Below are 23260 nucleotides of genomic sequence, written 5' to 3'. Positions count from 1 at the left end.
GTATCCTAACCAGGGAATGTGAAAGAAGGGGACACATTTTTTTTTTATTAATTTGTTCTTCTAGCACCATTTTGGGGTTCTTGCCTTGAAGGGTATTAAATCTCATCCTTGCAGAAGTGGTTGAGTACCTGGAATCAGGTAATTTTGAAATCCCAAGTATCTGGCAGAGCTTAGTATTATCTATAATATATATCCTGAGTAATGATACCACAAAACAGGACTTCTGGGCAGAAATTTTACTTAATCTGCACACATCCTTTAGATGGGTTATTACCATCCCCATTTTGCAGATGAAACCAGTGAGGCAGCTAAGCTGATTGGAACTCAATAAGGTGCTCTTGTGACTATACAATAACTGCCTGTCAGTCAAGAGGATAATATTGTCCTGTTTCCTACCACTTGGAGTAAGGTAAAAATTAAAGATCTAGTAATGTAATTTAAATGTCCCAAGTTCCTTGGAATAATGGCAGTGGTGATGGTGATGGTAACAGACAAGACTTACGTGAGTTTTTATCAAATGCAAGGCACAACTCTTAAGTTCTTTAGAGAAATGTGTTTATTTAATCCCTATAACAGCCATCTGGGGAAGGTATTGTAAACATTCCCATTTTACAGAAGAGGAAATTGAGGCACAAAAGATTAAAAGAAAAAAAGACCAATTTCACAGAGTGAGTAAATGTTGGGGATAATTCCAAGCATTAGTTCTTCTAAGTATGTAGTTCAGTCCTTACATACATGATTCTTTCAGGATAGAGGCTTTAACATTCTCCTATCACTGCTACAGTTAATTTGTAAAAATAGTATATTGGGTATCATGGATAATAATAAACTGTAAAATAATGCCTGGTAATAGTTCCTGGGCCTATGCATAGAAAATATTAAGACAAGTTAGGCCATCTGACATTCCTAGGCAAAAATCATCATTTACCATTCTGTATTTAACTTGGTAAGCTTTAAGTAAAAGACAGGAAGTCCTAAATCATTAATTTAGTGAGTTCATGATAGTACTGTTTATTCACTCAAGGCTTTTTATTAACAGTAGGCCTGTGTCTCAGAATGGAAATCAATATAAAAGCAAGATGCTTTTTCTGATTGAGCAGTGAGCTAAACTAAAATCTCATTCTTACTTAAGAGGCAGGTAATTCCATACTAGACAATTATCTTCGATATTTTTCTTAATAATTTGGAACAATTAAGAGCCTCCCAAGGGGAAAGGGAACAGTTAAAGTACTAGGGAATTGGGAAACCATGTGAGGTGATAGAATTATCACTGATCAACATTGGGATATTTTGATCTAATAAACCAAAATGCTATAATCCTTGGTGATATTTTAACCCATGAATCTCTTATGGAATTAATCCCTTTGCAAAGGGTTAATTCCGTGAACTTGGGGTACTCCAGCCCTGCACATTCCAAAGAAGGATCCGGCCCTTCACAAACTCTTGGCTGGTAAGAGTGTCTTTGAATACCTGAGGTCTTGAGCCATGCCAGGTGGTTCTGACACCCCTCTCGCCTCCCCCCCCCCCTTTTTTTTTAAGTTCAAAATTAACTTAAAGATAGAAGAATTGAGAAAGTTCTCTCCTGACTATATGTCGTTAGTAGCCACTGAGGAAAAAGCATTAATTCCTTTGCCTTAATGGGAAGGGAATCACATACTAGGAGACACCCCTATGAGTATGTACTACTAACTACCTCTTTGGAAATAAAGTTGCTGATAGCAAACCTTGAAATAAGAAGAAATCCTCTTTAGTAAATAAGAGTTTTACTCTATTTTAGGCTGTGTCCACAAAATCACCCTTGGGTTCAATGAAAGGACTCGGAGGACCCAGGAAAGCTGTTTTACTCATGGTTAGAGATTAAAATCAGCAAAAGAAAAAGGTGTATAAGCAGAGTTCAGGAGAAACCAGGCACGAAGTTCTAGTTGTTCTCTCCTGTTGGAATTTGGCAAATAGAGCTTAATTCTCTCAGCAACAATGTATGACAGCACAGGCAACCTCGTCAACTAGGAAGGCTCACATGAGCCTTGGGGTCCAGGGTTCTAATTAGACATTGGTGAGTAAGCATAGAGCACCCAAGGAACTGATCTTAGCTACTCAGTCTCCAGCCCTCCACCTTCTCCCTACCCAGAGTTTAAACAAATACAACTTGAACCAAGGCTCCAAGCAAACAAAAATAGGTGTATACCATGAATCACATTGTTAGCCTAACTGTGGTGAGGCCAAAGCCCCAGGCATACTGAGATACTCTTAGGAGGCAGGATTTGCAGGGCTGCGAAGGTTATTTCCCAGGAGCCAATCCTAAAAACTTTGGAAAGGTATAGGATTTTGGTAGCCCAGATCTGCTTTGTTAACCCTTTACTGAAAATAGACTTTCATGTGGAGAAAGAATGTTTTCATATAAGATAATTGGTGAATGTGGGTATATTTAAAAAATGCCAGATATATTTAGATTCTCTTCACTGAACACTCAGCTATTCATTATATATACATATATGTGTGTGTGTGTGTGTGTGTGTGTGTGTGTATGTATATATATATATGTATGTGTATATATATATTTCCTATCTTTTTAAAAATATATTTTATTGATTTTTTACAGAGAAGAAGGGAGAGGGACAGGGAGTCTAAACTTCAGTATTCTTGTTTTCTCTCGTATAATATTTTGCTGTATGTAGAATGATGCACAGAAAATAAAAGTGTTTTCCAGTGGTGGTGCCATTTGGAAAACACCAAATCCTTTAACATAAAAAGGAATTAAACCTATAGTTGCCACGTGAGTATAAAGACTTTTTAGGAAGGCATGATTTAGCTTGGAGTACAGGGTACTAAAAATTGGTTTTTAAATGGAAACGTAAGATATGCCTTAGTTACATATATGATCTGTCTTTGCTGATTCTTTTAATATCCTAAAAAATTTTCTATATCCTATGCTTTTCAGTATAAATATACTATAGCCAAAGGAAAAAAATTCTCTGTAATTTCCATCTGAAAAATATGACAACATAATACATTAAGTACGAAAATATTGAAGATTTAAAAGGATCTTAAGTTACTATTTTACTTCAACTTAATATATTATTTATCTGTGTTAGCAGCTCCCTCTGTAGTATCACAGTAATATGACATGCATTACATGTGGTTTTAGTTGACTGTGTGTATTTTTTAATTGGACGATTACTGTCTTTGCAGATTTTAGGATGAGTAATGTCTTGTTTGGTTTTCTTCTAAAATATATATCTTTTTATTGATTTCAGAGAGGAAGGGAGAGGGAGAGAGATAGAAATATCATGATGAGACAAAATCATTGATTGGCTGCTTCCTGCACGCCTGCAGTGAAGAGGGTAAGAATTAAGCCCGAAACCTGGGCATGTGCCCTGACGGGGAATTGAACTGTGATCTCCTGGTTCATAGGTTGACACTCAACCACTGAGCCATGCTAGCCAGGCAGAATAGGTAATGTTTTGAGTTTCAAATGTGTATTCATGGAATTGTTCTTTGAGAAAACTTTTAAGATCTGTTTGGGGCTCTGTCATTTTAGGTAAATTCTGAGTATATTGCTTTGCATCTAGTGAATGTTGTAATACTTAGTTAATAAAGGAATCAGTTGATAGCAAAAAATATATATATTTGTCATTTAAAGGGAAAGAGGTAATCATTTTGTTTGTTTTTTTGTATTTTATATGTTTTTAAATTTTGATTTCAGAGAGAGGAAAGAAGAGGGGGAGAAAGATAGAAACATTGATGATGAGAGAGAATCAATTTGCTGCCTCCTGTACTGAAGATTGAGCCTGAAACCCAGGCATGTGCCCTGACCAGGAATCAAACCATGATCTCCTGGTTCATGGGTTGACCCTCGGTCACTGAGCAACACTGGCCGGGCAAAAGAAATAATATTCCACTGTATATATGTACCACATCATTACATTTTTTTCTCTAATATGAGAAAATTGGGGTGTTATATTGCATATGCAACTTTTAAACCATAAGATGTCTTTAAAGCTAATTGAATAATTACTACTATTTTAGAAATATCTGAAGTCTCTGGGCATTTTGATAATCATTGTGTACAATAGAGATATCATATAAGTATCATGCAGTTAATATATATCTTTTTCTGAAACTGTAATAAAGTGATTACATTTTGCCCACCACAATTCTAGCTTGAGTTTTGAAAGACTATGCATCTTTAAATAATTCCTTAAGCAACTTTTAAAAAGACAGTGTCTAGATTATAACTGCTTACAAATCTACCTGCAAGGCACAATAGATTTAACAGAAGTCAGGTATGGAAAGAGCAACACATTCTACCACAACCTCTAAATCATATAGCTTTTGTTTTGTTTTTTTCTTATTTTTTAAATCTAATATATCAACCTAGAAAATATATTCTTTAATAATTAAGAAAGATTATGTATTTTTCTGAGCTGAACTGTTAGCTTGCTAAAGCATTGCATTATTCATTTTACCACTTTGAGTTTCTTTTTGGAAGTCTGTATGAAAACAGTTTGGCACTTAATTACTGGGAGCCTACTGAAATTTAATCCAAGAGAAACCAGTGCTAATTGTTGATTGGGAAACATTATTTATCCTACTTCAGTCAGGATTCTGGACTCTATACAAAAACAAGCTCCTTTCCAGAAAGTACTGGATGCCAACTGGATTAGAAATAAAAATCTGCCTTGCTTTGGGAAAAGCTTTAAAAAAAAATAAAAGTTTTAATTGATTTCAGAGAGGAAGAGAGAAATATCAATAATGAGAGGGAATCGTTGATTGGCTGCCTCTGCGCACCCCCTACTGATAATCAAGCCCACAACTCTGGCATGTGCCCTTGATCAGAACTGAACTCAGAACCCTTTAGTCCACAGGCCGACGCTATAGCCACAGCCAAACCAGCTAGGGTGGGAAAAGCTTATTTTTAACTTAATCTTAGTATTTTATGGAGACGAATATAGGTCGTTCAGGTCTTCTATGCTAGGAGCAATTACAACCTAAAACCAATGGAAGTGAGAAACCTAATAGAAGTGACCATGTGTCGCAGTTTGCCAAGACTCATGGATTTTACCTGATGTCCTGAGATAATAGGTTCTTCCTTTCACTTTCAGAAGTGCCCCTGTTTGGATAATAGGTTTGGCTTGTGCAGGCAACGTTTAAACTGGAATCTCTCCTTATAAAGGCAGCGAGGGGAACTTACATGGCCATCAGTTAGAGTCCTTGGTAGGCAGTCATATAGTTTTTGGGTCTCCAGCTATAGTAGTTTAATTGATAGTATTATACAATATTTTATAGCAACATTTTATAATTTAAAGAATACCCAGTATATGATTCTCTGGTGCTATGAAACAGCTCTAGGAGCCAGTGAAGAGTGTGGGGGGGAAATGGGTGTATATACATATATAAGTATACTCCTTCTGCAACAACAGTACCAGAAATCTGCATCCCAGGAGCTCTGATGATTGCCATATTATTAGAATGTCTGTCTTCATTTATTCCATATGTATCAGCATCAACTATATTCCTAAAACCAGGAACTTCTTTTTTATTTTGCTTACAGTTGTATTCCCAGTCCTTAGAAAAATGTCTGACATATAGGAAGTGCTAAATAAGTACTGTATTTGTAAAATTAATGAATAAGGTAGTCTCTGCCTTCCAGATTTGTAATCTAGTGGGGGATACAATCATAAATAACTAGAGGCCTGATGCAAGGGGCTTGGCCCGGGAAACCCTAACTGCCTCAGCCCTCACAGCCCTGGCTTCATCTGGAAGGTCGTCCAGATGGTCGTTCTGCTGTTCAGTCGAATTAGCATATTAGCTCTTTACTATATAGGGTAATCATCATTTAGGTTGAAGAGTATAACAATAGAAAAGATCTTAATGTGCCTTTAGGGTTGGGATCTACTAGATTAAAGGACTAGAGTGATTATCTGCCTGTATGTTGGAAGGATTTTAAATATGTAAATATAAGCCAGTTGTGTATGCCATCTTGCTGAGATTGGGATTGTTGTGATAAGAGATTGTGGAATTAATTTTATGGGATGTCTTTTTTTTAAAGGAGAGATCTTAAAGGATTAGCCCTGAAACCAACCATAGCCTGGAAAAAGGTAGGAGAGAAGGTTGCAGCTCTTTATATGGAGACCAAGTTCTCCATAATCATGTTCACACTCTTCATCCATCATAAATGCTTTTTTGACAACCAAATTAACTATGATTGATCTACACATTTTTTAAGGCCTCAAGACCTAATTTATCTTCTGTTTAAGCTTTAAGAAACTCAGACTATATCATATTTTAATCAAAGTTCTAACTTTATTTTAATTCTGACATATCAGTAGTGGAAAGGGAAGCATTTAAAATGAGGTATCAAAAGTTGAAGACTGGAAGAAGTGGAGGGACCGATTAAAAAAAGAGAGAGAGCCCAGCCATCGTGGCTCATTGATTGACCATTGACTTATGAAAAGGAGGTCATGGTTCAATTCCTGCTTGGGGTAAATACCCCAGTTGTGGGCTCCATCCCCAGTGTGAGGCGGGCAGGAGGCAGCCAATTAATGATTCTCTCTCGTCATTGATTGTTTCTATCTCTCCCTCTTCATCTCTGAAATCAATAAAAATATGTTTTAAAAAAAGAAAAAAGAGAATTCATGGACATGGACAACAGTGTGGTTATTTCAGGGAGAGGGATGGGTGGAGGTGGAAGAGAGCATAGAGGGGATAAATGGTGATGGATAAAACAAAAGTTTAAGGCCATATGTCAGAGCCTTGACCTAATCACCCAAACCCTGTGCTTCATTCATTCTTTGAATGATGAGTTTTTTAACTTGTAGTAGATTCAAGGTCATGCATTTAAACTGAAGCATATGCAACACAATTTTAATTAATTTATGTCCAATCCCATTCATTTAGTTTCTTTTCCAGAGTGAGCTTGAGCTAGGAATCAAGAATGTGAAATCAGCTCCCATACACTTCCCATAGTGCGAGCATTTCACTAAACTAAGTGTGATGCTGGTGTTGAGAGAGGTACTTTAACACAAGCCCTCCGTTTCTCATGGGGTTCCATCATGTGGTAAAGAAAACAGCACTCTGTTCCAATACCAGAGAACACAGAATTGTTGAATTTAGTGGGAGGCTGATAATCTTGGTCCCCAACATAGTGTCTTCCCAGTTGATTTTTTTTGTGATACTTGATGTTTGTTTTATGCCATAACTTCAGAACTTTGCCCTCAGGGAAGATGTACCAGCAGATAGTGTAAAGTACAACAGTCATTGCTGTTCCTTTTTTTTTTTTTTTTTTTTTTTTAATATATTGTATTGATTTTTACCAAGAGGAGGAAAAAGGGATAGAGTTAGAAACATCGATGAGAGAGAAAGATTGACTAGCTGCCTCCTGCATGCGCCCTACTGGGGATCAAACCTACAATCAGGGTACATGCCCCTTGACTGGAATCGAACCTGGGACCCTTAAATCTGCGGGCCAGTGCTCTATCCGCTGAGCCAAACCGATGGGGGCCATCGTTGTTATTCTTAAGTTCATGATTCAGTGGATAGTTGATAATTTTCAAATAATTATAATACCAGGTAAATCAGTTTTACAATAGAGATATTAACCAGTTTTTCTTAAGTAGAAAAACTCTTCTCTCCTCTCCCCTTAAACAGGAGTTTGGGAGACTGATCTGGACTTATAATTTTCATAGAATAAGGTATTTTAATAGTCCTTCCTATATCAATCCATAGAGATCAATTACCTATAATTAGAATAAATATATATATATATTTTTTAATATATTGATTTTTTTACAGAGAGGAAGGGAGAGAGATAGAGAGCTAGAAACGTTGATGAGAGAGAAACATCGACCAGGTGCCTCTTGCATACCCCCTACCGGGGATGTGCCCGCAACCAATGTACATGCATGCCCAGGAATCGAACCCGGGACCTTTCAGTCCGCAGACCGACGCTCTACCGCTGAGCCAAACCTGTTTCGGCAGAATAAATATATTTTCATATATATATATATATATATATATATATATATATATATATATATATATATATATATTGTTGGTTTAAGAAAGGAAGAGAGGGAGAGGAGAGAGAGAGAAACATCAATGATGAGAGGATCATGGATTGGCTGCCTCCCGCATGCCCCTACTAGGGATCAAGCCTGCATCCCAAGCATGTGTCCAGACCAGTAATCAAACTGTGACCTTCTGGTTCATAGATCGACACTTAACCACTGAGTCACACCAGCTGGGCAAATAAATATAATTTCAATATTGTTGTATTCTTAATTTTCCACAAAATTTTAGGTAGCATATGATTTCTCTTGGTGGGTCTATGAATAGAACATTCATTCCATAAATGTTACAAAGTGGGGACTATGAACAAATGAATAAGGCACTATGGCAGATCTTATATCTTTTTTCTTTCAGCTTTTTTTGTGAGATAATTGAAATATAACATCCGTAATATCTAGACAGAGAAAGCAGATCCTTTAAAATGGACCACTTTAAAAACCTTCAACAAAAATTGATTTCACTGGTGGTAGGTAGCACTGGGTAGGTAAGGTAAGGAAGTATCGATAGCTTGGCATATTGAGAGGTTTGTCCTTCAGACTGCTGTTTGTGGTTGTTTATACCATTGATATTAATGTAATCTCTTGATTTTAATGACACCATTTTTGCAGCTTTATAGTAGAACAGAATGGAGTAAATTGCTCTCAAATTATGTTGGGCAGAAGGACATTTGAAACTATATTGTCTGGACACAGAATTAAGTTTTTCACCAATAAGAAAGGGTGAGTGGGTATAATTTAAGGGCTCATTGTCTATTAGTGAAAGCGTTAAGATTTGTTGTATTGGCAAAAAGAAGCATGATGAGGTTTATATGACATGTTCATTCTTTATCCTTTAAATGGATTAAGAGGTGATTGGAGAATTTGCCTCTTTTTATGAATTAAGAAAATTAGAGAAGTAAAATGTTTTTAAACTAGGTAGAGGCTCTTTCAGATAGCTTTTTTATTGATTCTCAGAAAAAAACTAGTGACTATTTCAGTCATTTCATTTGGTTTCTGTTCCTTCCTTGGGTTTGCATATATGTGCATTTACTTTGGATGGCTATGGCGGTAGGGCATTAGTAGTCACCAGGCTCTCCCATCTACATTTGACAGACACAGAGCTTGCCTTTGCTTTCTCTGTGGTATTTTGAGAAGAAGTGAGGTTTGAAATAACATCATTTTCTCTAGAATGCTCTTTCTAATTTATTACATGTGTGTTTATAGCCTTAGTGACAAGGATTCAGCCAACAATCTCCTGGGCTATGTCAGGGTATATGGGATGATAGCTTTCCAGTTTTCTGGTGATAGAATTGGGTTTGTTTTTGTTTTTTGTTTGTTTGTTTTTTTAAATCAGTTTTAAATTTCAAATTAAAGGTAGTTTCAATTTTTTAATTTTTACCTTGGAAAGAAAAGGGAATTTGCCTTTGCCTGAGAAAGAGATTGTTGTATTCAAACATTTTAACAATGTGACCTTTCATTCCATTGATTTCTATAGAAAAGCACAGGCATGCTTCAGAAAAGGTCAGTGATTCTAATTGAAGCACACATGGATTTTTTTCCTAGTTGCAAAGGCGCCCATGGTTTTTGTTGCAAAGAAGATGATGAGATTTAGTGCTAACCATTTGTTACAAGAGAAAACAATTCTCTCTTGATGCATTGCTGTTTTTCTTTCACATGGAAAGCATTGTTTGAAATCAGCAACATCCATAAACCACATTTTCATTATCCATGCTATTTAACGCCCTCATTTTTATTTCAGAGGCAGTTGTATATCTGAGATTTTGGTTGAAATTTCCCTTCTCAGTGGACCAGATTTTTGGAACAAAACAAACAAACAAACAAAAAATGTGAGGGAAGAGATACTCTTTCGTCTCAAATATTTATAGTTGTGAGATTTTCTTCTTTTGAATAGAAATGGCAGTATTTTAGAATTAATGTTTGTTTTTGGGGGGGTAAGTATGTTTTAACTGCCATTCTTGGACTTTTCATATAAGAGAATTCATAGCTTGGGGAGACAGAGTTAAGGATCCGCTTACTACAGCTTACTGTGTCCTTTTGAAAAAATCACCTGCCTCATATTTATTCAAACATGTATCACAGGAAGATGAAGACTTTAAAAATATATATATAGTAAAACTGTTTACCTACAAGATTTCTTTTTCATAATCGGGCTTAGTGTTGGTTTCTGTCCAATATTTAATGAAAGAGTGAATCAGTTTTCATTATCTGAAGCATTAAAAATGTGTTTTCAAAACTTCCCATATTTATTCTATAGGCTCTTTATTTTCTTCTCAGCTAAATCAGTTAAATACCCTGTTTTGCTATATGAAAGTTTTAGCACATTAATAGTTTTTCATACAACATCAGTTGTTCAATGCACATGGAACATTAAATGTGTTGAGACTTCGGTTTCATTGAGCAGGCAGAATAGCCTGCTTTAGTTCTAAACTTCAGGTGGTGAGCTTTTGAACCTGATAGGTAGTATTTTTAAATAAGACCCTATCATAAATTGTCACACGTGTACACAACTTGAGCTTTCCAGGATGACTTACCTAGCAGTGCTTTCTTATTATAAAGTACCTTATCATCAATAGTAAGCATTTATTCCTAATCCTATATAATAAAGCCCAGCCACCATAATGGCAGAATGACCACTTTACCAATCACTATGAGGTACACTGACCACCTCTTGGTCCCTCCCTTGCGGAGGCAGCAGGACTGACAATCAGGCAGAATGGCTGACCTCTTGGTCCTTCTCCTCGGCCGTCAGACTCTGATTGCCCGATGGTGATGGGGACCAGTGCAGTGGGTGGCCGGTGATGTGGGCACCAGGCCAAGGCCCCCATCCCGCCACTGATCGCCACACACACACACAAAGCAACCCACGGTGGGGACTGGGGCAGGGCCACTGACCACTGACCTCTTGGTTCCTCCCCCTGGCCCACAGGCTCCAATCACCCGATGGCAAACTGGGTACCCAGGTGGGTGGGGCAGGGCCAGCTACTGGCAGCCTAGGAAGATGGCCCTGATCACAGCTAGGCCTAGGGACCTTACCCACACACAAATTTCGTGCACCAGGCATCTAGAAGTTGGCCTGGAGACTGAAGGGTCCCAGGTTCAATATCTGGTCAGGGCACATGCCCAGGTTGCAGGCTCGATCTCCAGTGGGCGCCGTGCAGGAGGCAGCTGATGAATGATTCTCATCATTGATGTTTCTCTCCCGCTTCCTTCCAATTTGAAATCAATAAAAATATATTAAAACACAGTATAAGATGTGAACTCTTAATGAGGAATGGGTTATTATATAGAGAGGATTTGTAAAAACAAAACAAGAAAATACCAAGATATAAACTGTTACTGAGGAATGAGTTGGTAACCTCAACACTTCATATTCCCTTACTTGGTTTCCTCTTCCCAAAAAATATATTTAATATACAACTTAGCCCCTCCAAGTTTTTTTCATTACCTTTACCAAACCTTTTTTTTTTTTTAAATATATATATATATATTTTATTGATTTTTTTTTTTTTTTTTAAACAGAAGAAGGGAGAAGGATAGAGAGTTAGAAACATTGATGAGAGAGAAACATCGATCAGCTGCCTTCCGCGCATCCCCTTTTGGGGATGTGTCCGCAACCTTGACCAGAATTGAACTTGGGAGTCCTCAGTCCTCAGGCCAACACTCTGAGCCAAACCAACTGGATCTGAACCTTACTTATTAAAAGGATATTCATAATTTCCTCCTTAAGCCTGCCATCCCAAGAACCGCTCCCCTTTCAAGCCCCATAGTAGCAATAACATCCCCTAGTAGTGGTCCCTTCCTGGTGGCATGAAGATTACTTAGGGTTTAGACTAGAGTATTAGCAGATCCTGAGGTTGTTTTAAGTCCAACTCACAGTTGGCATTTTTCTCACTATGCTTTGAAGGGTGTCACTATACATAGCTGGAGCAACTGATTCACACCAGGTCTTTGAAACACCTGTGCTCCAGGTGAGGCCAAAAGATTCTAAAAGCTTGAATCTAATCTTTTCACCTCTCCATTGAAAATAAATATATTTCTAAAACTTCCCAGCTGGTGGGAATGAAACGCTGTCAGACCTCCCAATTATCAGAGGGTAATATTGAATAACAACAAAGCCTCACCTGATTTGAGCTGCTGAAAAGACTCATAACCCCATTATCATTCTCCTGAACTGCTTAACCTTCTGGTTAACCTTCCGATTATTAGCCTCTTGACATGTTTAATTCAGGCGTGAGAGTTTAAGAACACTCGTAGGAGTATTTATTTGATCTTTTTGTTATATCCCACTGTTCTGACTTTATTTTTTGAGGTTGGTAGACACCAGGAAGCATGTGTTACGTGGAGACCCAGAGTTTCAGAAGCTACTAAATATATTAGACCTGCCTTAATTGGAGGATATTTGGAAACAGTGGGGCTTTTAGCCACTTCGTAGGCCAGCTGAGTCTCCTGCTACCAACTCAATTTATTTGAGAGCAGTACTTCAGGGAACTTAATGGACCTACAGCGCACTAGCCCAAACCTGTATTTTAGCAAGAGTACAATTTATTTATGCAGTACTTATTATGTCAGTTTTCTGAATACTGTATGAATGTCTGTATTAAATATTAAGAACACTGAATTATACAGTTGGTGATGGGTTTAATAATTATGTGTTTAATTGATAGCATTTTCCTATCATTGTTACATCAATTAAGAGTTCGCAAGAGAGCCAGATGGTAGAAAACAGGATTGGGGCAAAGTGGCATTTTTCCAAAGGAAGTATGTCATAAATGAGCCAAGCAAAGTTTTGTTTTGCATATGTGTATTTTTGTTGTTTTGAAAATATAAAATAAGATTCAGTTATGGAATATCAATCTGATAGCTTATTTTTACCACCCTGGGCTCAAGACTTAAGATTACTAGCAGCCCTTTACCAAAACCAGGGAACCCCAATGTGGAGGTTTATAGAGATCCCACAGAGATTAATTGCTCCCTTGAGTTTCTGGTCTGTCCAAGACAACCCTAGGTCTCTCTCAAAAATAATATGCACTTTGAAAGTTGAAAACTTTCATTCATCTAAGAAAAGGTTTCTTTGTCCTCATGAAGGAATGTGACTATCATGGACATACTGTTATTTGGTGCTAATAAACCACATGAGATCCCATTAGTAAGTGAATAAAATTGTCCTCTTCACAAGTGATACCCTTTTGAGATTGCCTGATCTTTCCCTTTAAGATCAGGGACTTAAAAGAGATTTTTAAATTAGTTACCTGTTTTGTGTTTCTTTTTGCTTACATTATTTTAGCTTTTTCCTGGGAGGAAGGGGGGGCGGGTGTTGGGAAGAAATAAAAATAGTTTCAAAGAAAAAACAAAAGGGGGGGGGGAAATATATATATATATATATATATATATATATATATATTTTTTTTTTTTTTTTTTTTTTTTTTTTTTAAGAATAGTTTGGGTAAGGCATGAACTTGGATATCAGGGAGTCCTGAGTTCAACTGTGAATCCCCTCTCGCCACCCCCAAACTAGATTTTCTTACCTTGAAAAAGTTATTTGATACTCTTCCCTGAGCCTCAGTCTCCCCGGTGATAAATAGTGATAGTATTTTTCCTCAAAGAACTGTTGCAAGGAATAAATGAATTAATGTATGTAGGACTTTGGCACAGTGCCTATCATTTTGATGTTTCATAAACTCAGTACCCTTCCTCCCTCCCGTAACAATGATGATAGCAGCTATCGTGGAAGCCTGTTCACCATATGCGTGGTATTTGTATGTGATTCACATATATCTAAACCCTGGCATTCACTTGCTAATATTATCAAGCTAGTAAGTGGCAGAGTCGAGATTCTAACCTAGTGTGTGATTCCAAAACCTACACTCCCCTGCCTTTCACTACCTAAATCCATGTAACTCCTCATTGTAAAAATCAGCCTCCTCGCCTTCTCTTCTGTAGTAGAATTATCTCATTCACCTTTTTCTGAGATTTAATTAATCTTTTGAAAGACAGGTTAGGAACAGAGCCTGGGCTCTGCCGCCATTTCTGCAGAATACTAGTTGTGGTCTTTGGCTAGTTCCTTCGCCTCTCTAAACCTCTTCACTAGTTTGCATAGTGGCAATCATAATAGGATTTACTTCTTAGAGTAGTTAGGAGTAGATGAAGCTAAACACATTTAAAGCTGGGTTGCCTAACAGAAAACTCAGTGAATGCCAGCTATTTTTCTTTTTGGTCAAGCTTCCATGGCCAGGTACATTGAAATCTTTTTGCTTGTTTTCTGTATTTGATTCTTACATATCAATCTCAGTCTTTTCTAACCTTTTGAACGCTGCCTTGCATTCATCCATCTCTTTCCGGTATTGTCATTGAGTTAGCATGCTCCCCACACCCACTTGGTGCCCAGTCAGTATTTATTGATGCTAATGATGATGAGTTAACAAAGATGCAGTTGGCACCAGTCCTACAGCCTCTGAGACTGCTTGAGTAATCATGACTTTCTAAAAACAGAAAAGGACTCAATCATCTTACTTATAATTGAAGGTCAGAATTTGGTGTCAGCGTTTGTTTCTCTGGTGATGGTGAAGTTTTTGTGCAGAATTACCTTTGACAGCTGGATTAGTCAGGCTTTGCGGCAGAGGCTGATGATCATGATTCTTAGATTACTTCCTGAAATAGATGCATCACCATAGAGGTGGGCTGAACAGATATTGATCACAGTACAGATTTGATTAAATTGGAGAAAGAGGTCGGGGGAAGCTTACCAGTAAGTTGTAGTTTGCTGCTGGGTTCTAGGTTCGTTTCCTACCTGTATTTCTGGCCCATAATTCTCTTTTGCATCAAAGAAAATTGTACAAAACTGTACAGGTATACTAAACACCCCTCTGGGTTCTCTGCCTTTCTTTTCTGTCTAATATATTCCCATCATTTCTCCTCAGAAGAGTCCTTATTTTTGCTTTTTTTCCTGTTTCAAACCCTGTCCTCCGTGAACACATTTTCTTCCTCAGTGACCTCTGTAGGAGTCTAGCAGGATGTCCTGCATATCGTATTTGGGCGTTAGGCACCAACTCTGGTGAGCATTATTTTACAGTGAATATTGGTGTGCCTTATTTTAAAGAATGTAATGTTATCGAAGTTGGATTTATAACTCATTAATGGTGATGTGCTTCCATAATTTTAGTATCCTCATTCTCAGAATAAAAGAAGGAAAGAAATAGAAAAAAATTTTAATAAAAGAGAAAAACTTTGTGCAAAGAAAAATATTATAATCAAAAGTAAAATTAATACTCCATCTTTGGCAGATTTCCTTTAGTAGAAAGTAGAAATTGCTATTACTTACCATATATAATGATTCCCAGATTCATATTTTCAATTTAGACATCCCACAAAAGACTTGTCCTGTATTTTCAGCAATCTCTAGTTAAGACTTTCTTTTATTTTTGTCCTGTATTTTCAGCAATCTCTAGTTAAGACTTTCTTTTATTTTTGTTTTTCATGTCAAGAGCTACTAGCCCAACCCTATAGTCCACACAAAAAGTTAGCTGAGAGGGTCCCTGTGATTATATATGTATATACACTAATTTTAAAAGTTCTCATCCATTAAAACAGTAGAAAATATGAACCTAGTTCAAGTAAGTATATATACTGGAAATGTTTATTGAATTTATTTTAGCTTTGAAATTTGACTAAAGGGTAAAAGGAATAAGACTTAAAGGAAGTAAATGCTTAGAAGGTGGAAAGAGGTAAAGTGAGGGTAAGGTAGGAAAACTTTTCTTAATCTTTGTATTTTTTTTTTTCTTCCCCTTCCCCCACCCCAACCAATCTTTGTATTTTTTAGTTGATGGCAAAAGAAGTATTATTTAGGCTGTCATTCTGACTTCTTTCACCCCAGACTAGATCTGTTACATGGGAATAGTCCCAAATTGTTAAGAGGATTAAATGAGATAATGAGGTGATCTAGCCCTAGCCAGTGTGGCTCACTTGGTTGGGTGTCATCCTCTGCACCGAAAGGTTCGATTCCTGGTCAGAATGGATGCGGGAGGCAACCAATCAATCTCTCTCTCTCTCTCTCTCTTTCTCTCCCTTCTACATTCTCTGAAAATCAGTGGGAAAAATATCCTCAGGTGAGGATTAAATAAATAAAACTCAAAATTAGAACAATTAATTCTTTCAAATAACCTGCCACTTCAGAGAATTCCTTGATATAATTTATATAAAGTGCTTGGAAAGTGCCTAGCACATAGTGAGATCTCAGTAAATGTTAATTGCTTTTTTAATTTATCATGTTGTTTTTAATTTAAGGTGAACCATTTTAGAAAACCAAATGTAAGTATGTATGTGTTTTTATAAATAAAAGTAAAGTGCTCATTAGAACATACATATATTTTAGAAATTCAATAGGAGTTGAAGAAATCATTATTGTTTCTTAAAATGTTTTACTAAAGGATTAAATCTATTTACTGGAAGTTAGCAATTCTAATAACTTAGAGATTTGTCTCTTTAAAGTAACATGTCTTGGTTGTGCTTCTTTTTAAATTTTATTTCTGGTGGCAACTCTAACATATTCAAATCAAAAGCAATACCCAAGGGGCTATATGAGATTAACAACCGTAACATTGTAATCTTTTTTTAATTTTTTATTTATTCCGTTGAGAGAGAGAACAAAACATCAATTTATTGTTCTACTTATTTATTCCTTGATTGCTTGATTCTTATATGTGCTCTGACAGGGGTTCAAACCCGTAACCTGTTATATTGAGACGATGCTCTAACCAACTGAGCTAACTGGCCAGGGCACACTGTTGTAGTCTCTCAATGGCTGTATTGTAATTGCTTGTTTAATTTTCATCTCCCTTGTTAGGCTATAAACTCAGTGAGGGCAATGATACTCTTGTACACCACTGCATTCCCAGTGCCTAGAACAGTGTCTACTATTCAGGGTATTTGTTGAAGAATGAACAGTGACTTCCCATGTGAAAACACATGACAAAGGAGAAATGCTGAAAGCTGCCTCATGTAATGAAATATTGAACTTTTGATTCTTTTCCTTGAAACCTGGTTTTTGTAACATGAAAGTAATGTCAGCCTCATGAATTTCATTTTCTCTTTTAATAGTAAGTGAGGCAAAATTTCATGGAAAGGGTCAGACCTCAAAATCTTTACAACCTAGGTTTGAATCCAAGATCTGTGTCAGCAGCTTAACCTCTCCCAACAGTGGAGAATTACAAATTAGGTATTATGTTAGGATTAGTCACATAGTAGCTTCAACAAAAAGTTAGCTTCCTTTTTCCTTTTCTTCTCATAGTACATAATTAAAAGTAATTCAGCTTCTCTTCATTTCAAAGTAATCTTTATACTGTTATGTTATTTGGTTTTAAAAAATAAAAAAATGGGACTAGTAGGCCAGCTTCTATGGGAAACAACTAAAGTAGCAGTCAGGAAACCTAAGGTAGTCCTGGCATGCATGCATGCATGCATTTATTTATTTATTTATTTATTTATTTAAATTTGTTTTTAATTTCAGAAAGGAAAGGGGGGAGAGAGCAATCAGTGATGAGAGAAAATTATTAATCAGCTGCCTCCTGCATTCCCCCACTGGGGACCCAGCTTGAAATCCAGGCATGTGCCCTGACTTGGAATCCAACCATGACCTCCTGGTTCATCGGTCAATGCTCAACCACTGAGCCACACTGGCCAGGCAGTTTTTTACAGACTGGGAATGTGACCTTGGGTAAACCATCCAACTCTACCCTAAGTTTGTTGTTTTTTATTAAGTGATATTCCCTAGTAATTAATAATATTTGAGAAAGCAGCAAAAGGACTATTTTCTATCCCCTTATAAAGAAGCTTCTAAAATGTCAATATTACCCAGAAAAAATAACTATTAAAACAACACAGAAACACTGTTTTTCTTAGGCACCTAAGGTATCAGAGCTGCAATGCCCCCACCCGTACATTACTAGTATAATTGTTCATTTGCATTCACTTTTCTGAAGCAAATTAGTACATTTTGAAATCCATATTTCATGGAGCTACTTAACTAATTGCTGCAATCAGCAGCAAATTATTATAGTAGGGCTGCTAAATCGCTCTGAGGTTGGCATACCATGCACAGTGTGTTTTTTATGGTCATTTTTTTAATGATGAGTTTTAATAGGGAAAAATTGTTAATTTGTTAATATTCTCCTGAAAGCCTAACTTGGGTCCTCTGTTTTTTCTTTGCCCAATGGTAACTTAAAAGGCCATGGCAAAGTCACTGACCCAGCCGGTGCACCAGCTGCCGAGGGGCTGTCCTATTTAGAAGGACAGAAAGAGAGAAAGAGCACCCTGTTTTTCCTCTTGTTTGGAGACCCTCATTAAATTACTCAGAAACAATAATCAGATAGCTGCTGTTCAAGTTAATGGCACCTCTGAGTCCCTGTCAAGAGGGCTTTATTTAATGTGCAACAGACCTGGAGTGATGCAGGTGCCTTTTCAGGCCCTCATTTAATTTAAGCTGCTTTTGTTGGCATGGCAACTAGTTGAGACATCTGGGAGACATTATGCTGGGGATTGAGACTTCAGAGGATTTCTGCTAGAGCAAAGCAGAAACCTTATTATAAAGTGATATGTGTGGCTTCTAAATTTCTGCACCTACATTGTTAAGTCTTCACATTCAGGAATTGTATTTTCCAGAGAAATAAATTTGTAAAAGGTCAGCCTGGTTGTTGACTTGTTTTCTATGAAGAAAAAACTGGTTTGCTTGAGGAGTGAAAAATATATTTCCAACTAAAGCTTGTCGAAACATAATCTCTGCTGAGTGGCTATTTTAATCAGTTTGTAAAAATTACACATTTGAAATATTTTCAGACTGTTCTATTTAGTAAGGGGAAAGCATATCTGTACAAAGATAAACCTAATGGTAAGGTAGCCTGGCCTGAATGGCTCAGAGGTTGAGAATCAACCTACAACCAGGAAGTCACGGTTCAATTCCCAGTCAGGGCACATGCCGTGGTGTGGGCTCAGTCCCCAGCTGGAGGCGTGCAGGAGGCAACCAATCAATGATTTTCATCATTGGTGTTTCTATCTCTTCCTTTCCCTTCCTCTCTGAAATTAATAAAAATACAAATTAAAAAAAGACAATTATTTTTAAAATGGTAAAGATAGGCAGGGCCTCTTTGTGGTTTTGCCATAGACTTTCTGGTTAAAATAAGAGTTTGTTACACATATAATTCCTGGATTTTAAAAAATGGAAATAAATAAATAATAAAATAAAAATTTCAAAACAAACAAAAAGTTTAATAACTGACCCCCATTCTTCTCTAACCCAGTCTGGCATCTCAAAAAGCAGAGATATGAAAGTAGCACTCTTAAACTCTCCTTTCTTAAATATTATAACAGGAAATTGAATGAAAGGTTTTAAGTTCACTGATCCTGAGCACAGAGACATGGAGATCTAGTCATTTGTGTTTAGCAGAGGGAATACCTCCTGGTTTATATTTTGGGAAATTAAAATTAAAATTTTTTGTGAGAAATTAAGCACATAGGTATGTGGTTTTAATGTAGAAGAATTGACTTATCATGCTCTATATTTTAAACACTTCACTTTTCAATTTTTTGATATTTGGTAATACTTGTGTTAGGTTGAACCATATTTTTGTTGGTCAAAATGGTCCCATATTGTCCATTCAAATCCAGTAGGTCAGCAACACCCTGATCAGGAAATAATATTTTGTAAAAAATGGCAAATAAAATGTATTTTTTTTTCTGAAATGAATAATTACTTTTTAAATATCTGTTAAGAATAGGACCATGCCAACCAGACAGAGTTTTCTTTTTCCTCTTTCTTTGAGAATATAGTCACTGTCAGAAGAAAGCATATGACATTATTTTGTACTTATTCTCTGTTTTTGGTTCATGTATCACTTTATTTCTTTTATAAATCAAAACAAGATTTTTCCAGGACCAGCACTATGAATTCAAACTGATAACTTGAAAATTAAGGAGTTTTGTCTCTGCTGCTTGCATGCATACCAAATGTGTCTACTGACAGTAAAGATTCTGGCATCATAAGTTGGCTGCCAGTTTTGTGGATATGGGAGACAGAATAGAATAGAATCTGCTCTTCACTTCAATGCAATAAATTTTCAATCCTGGCAGGAACAAAAAATTGTCAATTAACCCAGCAGACATGACTGACATCCCACAGTGCTTCGTACTCTACTCTGTTTAGGATTCCCCCCCTGAATAAAACCTCAAGTGACAATACAATACAGTGGTGGCAGTTGTGAAGTGTTTCTGGTTTGGTTTTGTTGCTTTGTTTTTTCCTTGGGTAATATTTCTTTGTCATTGTCCCTTGAGATTCCTGGAACCAACTCAAGAATATTGGTACCTGATTAAAGCTTAATGGTACCAAGAGAAGATTTTTCCTGACGCTATCCTATGATTACAATTCTAGTGGGAAATTTTTTTCACTACAGGGTTAATATTCTTAATTTGTAAAGCACTCTTACAAATAAAAATTATCACCCCAGTAGAAAATTGAGCAAAGGACAAGAATAATTTTCTCTCTCTCTCTCTCTCTCTCTCTCTCCTTCTCTCTCTCTCTCTCTCTCTCTCTCTCTCACACACACACACACACACACACTCTTTTCCTTTTTTTCTCATGCATATGTGGCCAATAAACATGTAATCAGTTTTTAACGTGAAAACATGGTTGATAAAACATATTCTTGCTGCCAGTCCTTCCTGCAGAGCCCATAAAATGTCAGTAAAGGATTAAAAATTGCAAGAGGCAGAAGCCTGTGCCAGCAATAGTGAGAACCCAACAACAGGTTGGTTCTTGTTATAGAATATCAGAACAGCTCAGAAATTGGAAACATCTGGTATCTCAGAAAGTAGAGATGCAGGTAGGCCTAAATTCAGGATTGGTTGCAAGCCTCTGTAAAGTAATAAGTTTAAATCTTAGAGTGGCTAGAACCTAGTAGGTGCTCAGTAGTGCATTCACTCAATAGATTCAGGCATTGTTTCTGATAGATATGAATGAAATAGATAGAGAGAGAGAAACATCAATGATGAGAGAGAAACATCGATCGCTGCCTCCTGCACACCTACTGAGGATGTGCCCACAACCAAGGTACATACCCTTGACTGTTATCGAACCCGGGACCCTTCAGTCTACAGGCCGACACTCCACTGAGCCAAACTGGTTAGGGCTGGTTTATGTTTTTCCTATATTTTTATCATTGTTTTTGAGTGTATTTCTACTTTAAAAAATTTTTTTTGAAAAGTTAGCCATATTATGCAGCAGCTTCATATATCTCATATTTACCGTGTCTTTTGATTGCACCATTTTCTCCTGTGCTTGATTTAATCTTGTGTTGTTTTATTCATCATGGCCCCTAAACATACAAAATCTACTGCTAATGTTGCTAGTAACAGACTATGTTGAGTGATTGACTTGGAAATGAAATTAAAAGTGATTCAGGACTTTTCCACAAAGATGGAAAATCAGATGGTTATTGGTCAGTCAAGCATGCCCCATTCCACCATAGGTATGATCTTGAAGAACAAAGTGATGGAAGCTGTTGAAGGATCTGCTTCATTGAAGGCATCAAGACCAAAAAAAATTTGAGAAGAGCCTATATCAAACATGGAGAAACTTCTAGTGACCTACATTGATGACCAAGCACAGAAGCATGTCCTTATAACCCCCATAGCAATCATGGCCAAAGCAAAAGGCTGGACTTGACTACAATATTGAATTTACTGCTAACTCTGGGTGGTTTAAATGATCAAAGAATTGTTATTCATTACATCATGTGAAAGTGATTGGTGCATCTGCAAATGCTGATGTGAAGAATTTTTGAAAATTCTAGATAAGTGATTGAGGAGGAAGATTACTTGGTTGCAGGCACAGCCCCAGTTGGGGCTGTGCAGGAGGCAGCTGATTGATGATTCTCTCTCATCGATGTTTCTAACTCTCTATCCCGCTCTTCCTCTCTCTAAAAAGTCAATTAAATATATATTTTTAAAAGAAAAAAAATTTAAGTTTATAAAGTAAAAAAGTTATAATAAGCTACAGTTACTTTATTATTGAAGAAAGAAAAATATTTTTTGGCAAATTTAGTATAGCTTTAGTGTCCACTACTCTCCCAGAGCAATTTCCAGCCCTACAGGCTTCATGCATGGTAAATGTCCTATGCAGATGTACTTTTTTTTTTTTTTTACACCATATTTTTACTGTACCCTTTCTCTGTTTAAATACACAAATACCATTGTGTGGCAGTTGCCAACAGTATTCAGTACATGCTGTAAAGGTTTGTAGCCTAGGAGCAGTAGGCTATACCATCTAGGTTTGTGTAAGTACCCTCTGTGATGCTCACACAATGACAAAATCACTTAATGATGCCTTTCTTAGAACATATTCCCATCAATAACGGATGCATTATTTTACATAAATCATAAAACTCAAAGTGAGTTCTCGACTGCAGGCAGACTGAGACATGAATCTGTCCTATTCTATTGTAGATATACCAAAAGACTCACCTTTGCAAGAGTTCTGAATTCCACATCTTCATTGTTCCACAGGCTCCCGCCTTGGATTATCTGCTGTGTGTTCATTGAGCAAAACCCTGAGAATATAGCAGAATATAAAGCATGGGAAGCTTAAATTTTAATAAGGAAGACATAAATATATTAAAAAGTTAAATAAGAGAATTTAAGATTGCATGACAACTTCAATTTGAAATAACCATTTTACACATTTTTAGGAGTACTGTACTTAGAAATGACAGTTGAGCCGGGACCGGTTTGGCTCAATGGATAGAGCGTCGGCTTGGGGACTGAAGGGTCCCGGGTTCGATTCCGGTCAAGGGCATGTACCTTGGTTGTGGGCATATCCCCAGTGGGGGGGGTGCAAGAGGCAGCTGATCGATGACTCTCTCTCATTGATGTTTCTAGCTATCTGTCTCCCTTCCTCTCTGTACAAAAAATCAATAAAATATATTTAAAAAAATAAAAATGACAGTTGATAAGTAGGTCATCATCTTTTCCATTGGTGACGTGGTAGCCTAGGGTGAGACTACCAACTCTCTCATTTGAAATAGATTCTAAGTCTGGTCTCCACACTCTTCCTGGCCTGGCTGTAATTTAAAATGTTTACCCTTATTTTTCCTCTTTATAACGATGATTATAGGGAAGTCACTTGGTGGTTGTGCTAACTTTTAAACAGTAAA

The 23260-nt window shown here is 36.9% G+C and overlaps 1 protein-coding gene and 1 long non-coding RNA gene across 3 annotated transcripts in view; both read left to right on the top strand.

Annotated features, from left to right (window-relative positions):
* NLK (nemo like kinase) overlaps positions 1-23260 on the top strand; it is a 123166-nt gene that overhangs the window by 71339 nt on the left and 28567 nt on the right. The gene's annotated exons all lie outside the window — the stretch shown is intronic.
* Positions 7-22817, top strand: LOC123651141. Its single transcript, XR_006739640.1, has 3 exons — positions 7-138; positions 21578-21857; positions 22614-22817. It is a non-coding gene; the product is annotated as an uncharacterized LOC123651141 (long non-coding RNA).

This window comes from Pipistrellus kuhlii, unplaced genomic scaffold, assembly GCF_014108245.1.
Source record: "Pipistrellus kuhlii isolate mPipKuh1 unplaced genomic scaffold, mPipKuh1.p scaffold_m20_p_39, whole genome shotgun sequence".
Lineage (NCBI taxonomy): Eukaryota > Metazoa > Chordata > Mammalia > Chiroptera > Vespertilionidae > Pipistrellus > Pipistrellus kuhlii.
Note: the sequence above shows the minus strand (reverse complement) of the source record. Positions and strands in the feature narration are given on the sequence as shown.